The sequence below is a fragment of the Mirounga angustirostris genome, unplaced genomic scaffold (assembly GCF_029215605.1).
Source record: "Mirounga angustirostris isolate CCGP_5_RB_7025 unplaced genomic scaffold, mMirAng1.0.hap1 SCAF_8, whole genome shotgun sequence".
NCBI classification, from domain to species: Eukaryota; Metazoa; Chordata; class Mammalia; order Carnivora; family Phocidae; genus Mirounga; species Mirounga angustirostris.
The window spans coordinates 123,603,497-123,612,229 of record NW_026991716.1 but is presented as its reverse complement, the minus strand read 5'-3'; the positions used below and the strand labels follow the sequence as shown (position 1 = coordinate 123,612,229).

At 40.7% G+C, this 8,733-nt stretch overlaps 1 protein-coding gene across 12 annotated transcripts in view; it reads right to left on the bottom strand.

Moving 5' to 3' along the window:
- AIG1 (androgen induced 1) overlaps positions 1-8,733 on the bottom strand; it is a 301,519-nt gene that overhangs the window by 203,381 nt on the left and 89,405 nt on the right. The gene's annotated exons all lie outside the window — the stretch shown is intronic.

The following is an 8,733-nucleotide window of genomic DNA, read 5'->3' as shown; positions in this document are numbered from 1 at the left end:
CTGAAGGTAAAATGAGAGAGCAGGAGTAAGTGGCTGGTCCACGGCACATATTTAACCAAGATTTTGCCTTCCCATCCCCAGGTGAATCCTATATAGATCTTCATGATTCCTTGTACAGATGTATGGGCTTTAATATTCACACTGTTGTATTTCATAAAGATGGATGAATCATAGGTCATCCACTTGTACAATTATTTCATTCCCTCCCCCACTAGCTAAAAGCTCCACAAGGAGAGGGGTTCTTCCTGTTTCCTCCTAGTGTTGAGTGGTAAGGAGTGTATCACATATAGTACATGTTCCATCAGCATTTGTGGTAGGAAGGAAAGAAGACATTTTCCACTGAGGACTGACTAATGTGGTCTAAGCGTGTTGCTCTTCGGTGACCACCTTGAAGCATACGTGTGCCTTCAGAGACTCTCCAGAGAGAATGGTTGCTGCTCTTTGGAACAGTGCTCTCAGGTAGCAGCATCGGATGTTCTGAACATCCGTAGGTGCCTCAGGTGAAATCTGTTCTCCCTCCAGCACCCGCGTTCAAGTGAAAAGTTTGAAGTGACTCAAAATGGATTTTATTGCTTTTATACGTACTTCTTAATCTACAAATTTTCAACAACAGAGTCTATTTATCACTGTAAATGCACAACCATTCAGTTTCAAAACAGAATGAGGGCAGATTATGAGCTAGCTTCGAAAATTAATTACCACTTATATAACAAATTTTTTTGTGGTAAAATGTGTTCTCAGTTCCAAATGACTAGCTCATGAATGAACTTCTAAAACCCAAACCGTTTGTACTTCAGGACTGTCTATAACACCCTGATGAAATACTATGGAAGTTTTACCTTTATAATATCATCAATTAAAAAAAAATGTAATCTACAGTAAAATCTAAAGCCTCCTTTTTTCCTTCCTTCTTTCCTCCCTCTCTCCCTTCTTTCACCCTCTCCTCCCCATGTTTCCCAAACACAGTTAAAAAAAAAAAATCCCCTGTATTCCAAGCTGCATTGGCAGAAGAAGCTCCAAAAAAATGTTAAGGCTGTGACTCACCTCATTGTAATTCTGCTTATAGAATTTGTGGAAAAGGAATGAAATCCAAGAAAATAAAATAAAACTTTAAAAATCCCACTGATAAGCAAAAATCCTTTCTGTAGGAAATAGAGTTATATAAAAAGATTTATATTTTGTTTCATATAACTCAGAGGAAACCCATATCCCCTGTTAACTGCCACCTCTAATTAGTTACAGACCATTTAACTCCATAAATATTTTCAAGGATTAATGATAATTGACACATGTATTATGCTTTTAATCTTTTAAGAAATGTTAATATTGATTCTTTTCCCTAGAATCTTGGGATGGCAACAGTATTTTATCCCAGTCGAAAAAGAGGCAGAGATGCCACCTTGTAACCAGCCCTGTAATGATTAAGTCAGCCTGGTTATGTACGTTGGCTGGGGTCTGTCTCCTTTCCACTCCTCCACTTAGCTCAGCTCCAGGCACCACCAGGGTGATTTCTCTCTGTGTTCTTTCATTAACCAGTTTCATTGAACCCCAAGGAAGCCTACGGACCAATGAATGCAAGGATTCTCAAACTTGGCTGTGCTTCCCCAACCACGTGGGGAAGCATTACGAAGAATACAGACGGTGCAAGGGTCCCATCCAAGAGAGAGTCCATCAGAACCTCTGAGCATGAGACTTGGGCCAACCAGTCTTGACCAACCTTAGTGTAACTTTAATGGAAACAGAACAGCATTATTCAGACCTCTAACAAATGGAGTTGATTTTCAAAGGAAGAGAGGAGTTTTTGATGGGGATCTGTCAAAGTCAATTTTATGCGTCTACCCGACTGGGCCACAGGGTACCCAGGTATTTGGTTAGACATTATGTCTGTGAGGGTGTTTCTGGGTGAGATTAACACTTGAGTCAGTAGGCTGAGTAAAGCAGATTGGCCTCCCCAATGGGGGTGGGCGTTATCCAATTCACTGACGGCCTATATAGAATCACAGGATGAAGAAGGGAGAATCTACTCTGTCCACCTGATTGTCTTCAATCTGGGACATGGGTCTTCTCCTGTCTCTGGACTCAGACTAGGACTAGAATCTCTGCCATCAGCTTTCCTGCTTCTCAGGCTTTTGGACCTGGACTGAAACCGTACCATCGGCTCTGCTGGGTCTCCAGCTTGTCGACTGCAGATCTCAGGACGTCTCAGGCTCCATAATCACGTGAGCCAATTCCGTATATGCATGTACAGCCATGCAAGAGCGTGCACGCACGCTTACACACACACACACACACACACAGCCTACTGATTCTGTTTCTCTGGAGAACCCTGACTAATACAGGATCATATTTCTTTCAACCATGTGTGCTAGTTAAATATATAAAAAGGTACACAGACAATGTTTGACAGATATTTTACAACAATGAGACAAGGAAGCAGAGGGCAAAGTGCCATTATGCTAGAATAAAGGTTGAGAAGGTCCCTACTTGGGGACCTTCTTTGTAAAGAAGACTCCTTGTTCAATTGGAAGGAGCTGTGCAGGGATGCAGAATGAAGGTTTTTTTTTAATAAGAAAATACTTTACATTCTGTTCACATAAACATAAATAATCTCATATGATTCTTCTAAAAAATAGGATGGTGAGACTGTGAATATAGTTTAAAGGTGAAGATATTGCCTGACGGTATTGAATAATGATAAGCTCCCTACCTCTTTGTATCTAAAATGTTTACTGAAAATATAAAAGAAAAATATCATCAGGAAGAGAAAGGCAGTGCTAAGTGCCGAAGTCAGTGGGATGCAAGGACACAAGGATTCTCAGGGTATCAGAAGCTCATTGGCCTGGGCCTTCTTTTTTCATTCTGTCTCTTGGTTCCTGTGAGCTGTGGTCTATGATATTAAGTACCAGAAATGCTGGTGTTCCTTACGGTTGATGCTCTCTCCTGCATTTGCCTCTTTTTCTCACCCTTCTTCAGTCTCTCTCTCTTTTTTCATTCCTTCTTTATTTAAGCAGTGGATAAGTGTTTTAGGAAATACATTAAAAATCAGTCATATTAGTATGATGGGGCTCTAAACTAGGGATGAGGATTATTTGGGAAAATGTGTTCTCTAATAAAAACATTTAAAAGTGAAAAAAAAGCTCTGGTATTGCAATTTAAAGCAAATCACCTAAATACAGATAGATAAAGAAAATAGGGCAAGATAATGGCATCTTTCTGAGTTTCCTACGTCAGAATTTTTCAAGCAAACTTACCACACACAAGCAATTGGGGGAAAAAATTCACAAGTGAATAATTTAGCATATAACCCTCAGCAAAACCTAATGAAAAATCACCAAGCTGGATTTCAATATAAATTGTTGCATACAAAACCTGTTTTGCAAATATGTTACAGGTTTTAATGTAAGTTGCTGCATAAAATGTGAACAGTTTTACAACAACTTTATTCTGTAATTTAGACTTTTAGCTTAACTGCATGGCTTACTTATGTAACGCTACAAAATGATGAGTCTGGAAGGCTTGAGCTTATAAGGGAAAAATGCCTTCACTTTAGTGATTCCAGTTTAAACTTACAGAAATATCAAATTACTTATTGAAAAAAATCCCAGATGAAGTAAAAAAGGAATGTTCTGGGAAGTTGCCGTTGACAGTCTGTTGCCCTGATCTTATAGATGTTTGTTTCCCAGGATTACTTAGGGAGGAATATCAGCATTTGAAAAATAAGAATGGCCAGAGGTCTTTAAAAGTCTCATCAGAGGGTTCTAGAGAGGCTGAATCTTTTTGTTTTTGTTTTTTAAAGAAATATCTAATCTAATTCTGTATAAAAAATCTGAGAGCGACCTGAGAGCAAATGAGGAATAAAGTTAATAAATTAAAAATGAATTAAGAAAATACAACTTGTTCCCCACTGTTCTTCCAAGAGCCCACCCTGAGCTTGGACTGTCTCTGCTACCCATGCCTGCAGAGGTGAAGTCACAGGAAGGGAACCTGAGGGCGACCTTTCCAAATCATAGGAATCTAGGAGCCTGATCTCTGACTTCCAAATAAGGTTAAAGCACAGCTTCGTTATCCAGATTCTGAAATGTCAGCCAACTTCACCAGCATGAGGAGTGCAATCAAAAAAAGACACTGCGCACCAAAAGAAATATATCAGTCACTAAAATGGAAAGCCATATAGCAAATCTGATGTCAGCGTCGATGAACATTTTTAAACAACGACAATAGACTACTACATGGGTGTGCCCACCAAGATGAAGGAATGTTCTCTTCCTAGAGCCTAAATCTGCTGATGAGGAATCACATCAACTGGGCAGTTAATATTAATTGGCATACAAAGGGGTACCTCTTCTTACCACGTTTTCTTTACCCACTAACACTATCTTCACTTCCATTTGCAGCTTACCCTTCATTTTTTTTTTAAAGATTTACTTATTTATTTTAGAGGGGGTGGGGAGGGGCAGAGAGGGGGAGGGAGAGAATCTCAAGCGACTCCCCAATGAGCACGAAGCCCGATGCGGGGCTCGATCTCACGACCCTGAGATCATGACCTGAGACGAAATCAAGTGCCTGGACACTTAACTGACTGAGCCACCCAGGCGCCCCTCAGCTTACCCTTCATTTTAAACTCCCATGTCCTTATTTACATTTGGACTCTTTGAGCATCCTCCTTTCCTCCAGCGAATGTTTGAAACAAAAACACTTAAGAGAAACAACACTGGGATGCCAATTTTCACCATTACCTGATTTTTCCAACTTGTTACAAAGTGCAACTCATAAAACCAAGAGGGAGCATCATTCTTTGTGTGTGTTAAACACTCTTGGTAAAGCAACACCAAATTAAGGAGCCAAGTTTCGACAATGCTGTCGATACCCTTCTGGAAATCGCTTGTGAAATGGCAACTCCTTGAAGGCCCATATTTCATGAACTTGGCAAAACTCCCTTTCAAGGTCATTTCCAAATGCTTGTCTTATGCAGACCAGCATGCGTGGAACATCACTCGCATGGCACCAGGTCAACCCATTAGTCATTGCTGGAGGGAGCCTTCTGTGGTGAGGCAGCCTGCTTCAAAGTCAGATGGGCTTTTGAAAAGCATGCCAAGAAAACTTTCAGATTTGAAATGTTACAGAAGAGAAGGTCACAACATCTTTTAATGGCCTCCTATCCTTGCAGAAGGTTGCTGTTCATATTTTTATGCAAATATTAATATCTACCCAGTGTGAAAATCAGGTTAAAAAATGTGGTAAGTGAGTCTGCACATATGTCTTCAATTGAGCATGCTGCCGAGTGCCAAACTTCAACCAAGCTGATCAGACCGTAGGTCTGAGGAAAAGCCGAAAGTGGTGGAATCTAGTTGCTATAGCTGCAAATTAAACAAATAAATGAGACACCATGGAATGCGGCAAAATAGCTGTGATCTGATTAGTTCATATTTGCCATATGTGTGAATATTAGCAGTCAAATTCTGAGTTTAAGCAAAGTGCTTTGCAATAGGTGCGAGCGAGGAGAAATGCTTAAAAGTAAATTAAGGGAGATTTGAATTCTATGTCCAAGGATAAATATCGTACCCGTTACATAAACTTTAAAGGAATTTCATTAACTTTTTATGTTAGGAGTATATACAAATGTGCTGTTGCTAAAAATACAAGATTTCCACCTGAGCATCTCTCCTTGAAGCTGTAGACAGAGTTTGACGTTAGCTTCTTACCTACTATATGCTAATAGGTGAACATCACTAGCTACACGGGAATTTCATCTTATCTTTGCCATAAGATTCCTATCCTAACCTCTTTGAGGGGACTTCTATTCATGGAGCCTATCATGTGGCAGGTACCATGGTATGTACTTCCATAGCCAATCTCAGGAGCTCCTGCAAGAAGCTGTAAGTTCCCCACTTGTGGAATTCAGGAGAGAAATTTAAAAAGACCATTGAACAGAGCATTCTATTCTGACTAACCTCTTAAATCACTTACACTAAACCCCTTCCACAGAATGATAAAACCAGAGAAAACTCGAGAGGTCATCTGGTTCAGTGGCCCCTTCGAGGTGGCTCACATGTCTTTATCGCTTAGAAGAGCTGCCTATAGACACAGAGTGCCTTTTGGGGTTAACCCGGTGTGAGAAAGAGCATGGAACAAAAAAGACCCTCTATTGTGTGTGTGGCAGCAGGGCAGAGCATAGAAAGGGATGTTTACTAACATCAGTCTTTTTATCCTAACGCATATAGACAGTAGCCATGTGAAGACTAGCACTTGGACATATAAGATAATTTGATATATTACCAGGTCACATGAAAGAACATATTTGATACGGATGAAAGGGGTTGCCTTAAGGGGAAACATTTCCACCCACCAGGGCTAATCCTTACAACTAGGTTAAAACGTATCTCAATTAGATCATTAAGGGCAAGCTCATTCTCTGGTAAAACAATCGGAAAAAGTCACCCTTGCTTAGATGAAAAGGAAAATCATCAGAAATGCCAGGAATGTTTTTTAGTGTCTTGGTGAGATATGTTTGTGAAATATAATGACGACTCATGGTGAAAGGCATCTATTCACTAGATGTTAACAAAGCTCCAAGAAGAGAGGCCCTGGGTGTGATAAGTGTGATGGGGTCGGTCAGCTCAGCATCCCACCCCCAGGTAGGGGCTGGCTAGCTGTGCAAGCCTGGGCAAGTTCTCATGCTGCACACTTGAAGGCCAGCAGATACAGTTCTGCTCTGGAAAAGGGGAAGATTGATTTTGAAAATTATAAGCCAGTGAGCTTGACAAGGATGCTGTGAAGTTCTAAAATGGGTCACTGAAGGGCTCGGGTAGGAAACAGAGAGAAGTTAATGATGATCATATGTGCCAGCTTCAGTTCACTTAGAGAAAATGATCTTATTTCCTTTTCAGGAGGTGTTACCAGACTGGGAGAGTAAGGAAATAGGATAGAAAGGCATTCACTCCACCATTATTCATTCATCCTTTCAAAAACATTTTCTGAGACCTACTATGTGCCAGGCACTGATCCAGAAGATGGGACTGTGCAAGGAAGCTAAGAGCATGAGCCTGCTGTTGAAGAACAAATTCAACAGTTCCAGACAAATGCAACAACATACTGCAAGTACAGGACAATGGATGCTGTCATAGAGGCACATGTGGGGTAGAGGCTCGTACAGAGAGGATGGTCAGTTCTGTGATGTAAGGCAGAGTTGATGCATGAGTGGACTGGGAGGAGAGAGAAGGTTTTGACAGGAAACTCAGGGCTGAGTGGACACTCGGTCCCGGAGAAACCCCATCTTAACCTTAAATGGGATCACGGAAGTTAACCAGTATTTCTAAAGGATCAGGCAGTTTGGGGCCAAATTTGATAGTTTAGCTTCAGATTCAAATAGAAAAAAAAAAAAAAGAAAAAATTTTGAGTTGAAAATTTCCTGGTGGGTTGCCACAGTCTTTCCTTGCTGTTCTTTCTTCACTTTTTAACATGACTCAGATAAAGGAGCATGCAGATGAGATGAGGATTCTTGCTGTCTTCATGATCTGGTGTGGATGTAAGGATTTGGGACAACGATTCTGGATTCCCAGGAAAGTTTCTTTTCCCACTTTATCTAAATGTGACCAACACGATGACCCCTCAGGATCTCTAGATATCTAGAATCCAGTCAAACTGGGAAACAGCAACACCTACTCTTCACAGGTGAGTTCTGTCCCCAAGCTACCATCCACCTGTTGCCAGTATCATCTTATAACCCTTTTCCTCACCAGATCCCTTGTCTGAGAACTCTCTCTCCAATATACGTATTGCATTAATTTCCTATTTCTCCATCCCTGGATATGGTGATAATCTTCAGAGGCCAATACCGCTGCCCCGCTCTTCCCTTCTGCTACCACATAGGTCATTTTTATCTAAATACCTGTCTTGACCTTAGGAACCAACTCTCCTCTCCCCACATGGTTACAAGGTGGTCAAAATTTACTGCTCTGAAAAATCAGTTATTTTGTTACTGACTTTACTCACAGCGGGAGCCTCCAAAGAAGCTTCAAGTCAGGCACCTCAATTCAAATTAGTTTTATAGATCAATCATTTTATTAAATTCCAGTAGATCAATTTAATGACCCTTAAAATCTTTCTGTGTACTGTGGCTTCCCCAGAGCCCATGCTGTATTCAAATTGAGTTTAACAAGATGGAATTCACTAAGAATACACCTAAGGATCCTACATTTTGTATACAAAAGAACAAAATAATAACAACTTTGAATCTTAGCTAAACCACACACTGGTCAGATAAACATGATGTGCAAGTTTCAGTATATGGTATAATGAACTGCCAAAAAGAGTTAATGGAGCTCGGACAACGCTATTAAGATAAGACGCTGGCTAAACCGCTCTGTTGTTACTCTTGCCCAATCATAGGGAACTGTAAAAACGAATCTAGACAAGCTGAAGCCTCATCGGGGGAGACTGAGCATGATGCTAAAAGGCCTGTATGACATTTTCTCAATAAACATTTACAGAGTGTGCAGGAATGCCAGAGACTATGCTAGGTTCTGGAGGAAAAGATGAAAGAAAACAACAAGAACAACATTTTCTGCCCTTTATGGCCTTATAGCCCATTGGGGGAATAACCAAATAATACTAATCAAACAATGTGATAAGTGAAATCCTAGGTGTCGGGACAAAGTGTTCTGAGTGCAGGGAGAAGCGACCCACTCAGATACCTCGGAGACTCAGGACCGCTTCACTCACAGGTGGTGTCTG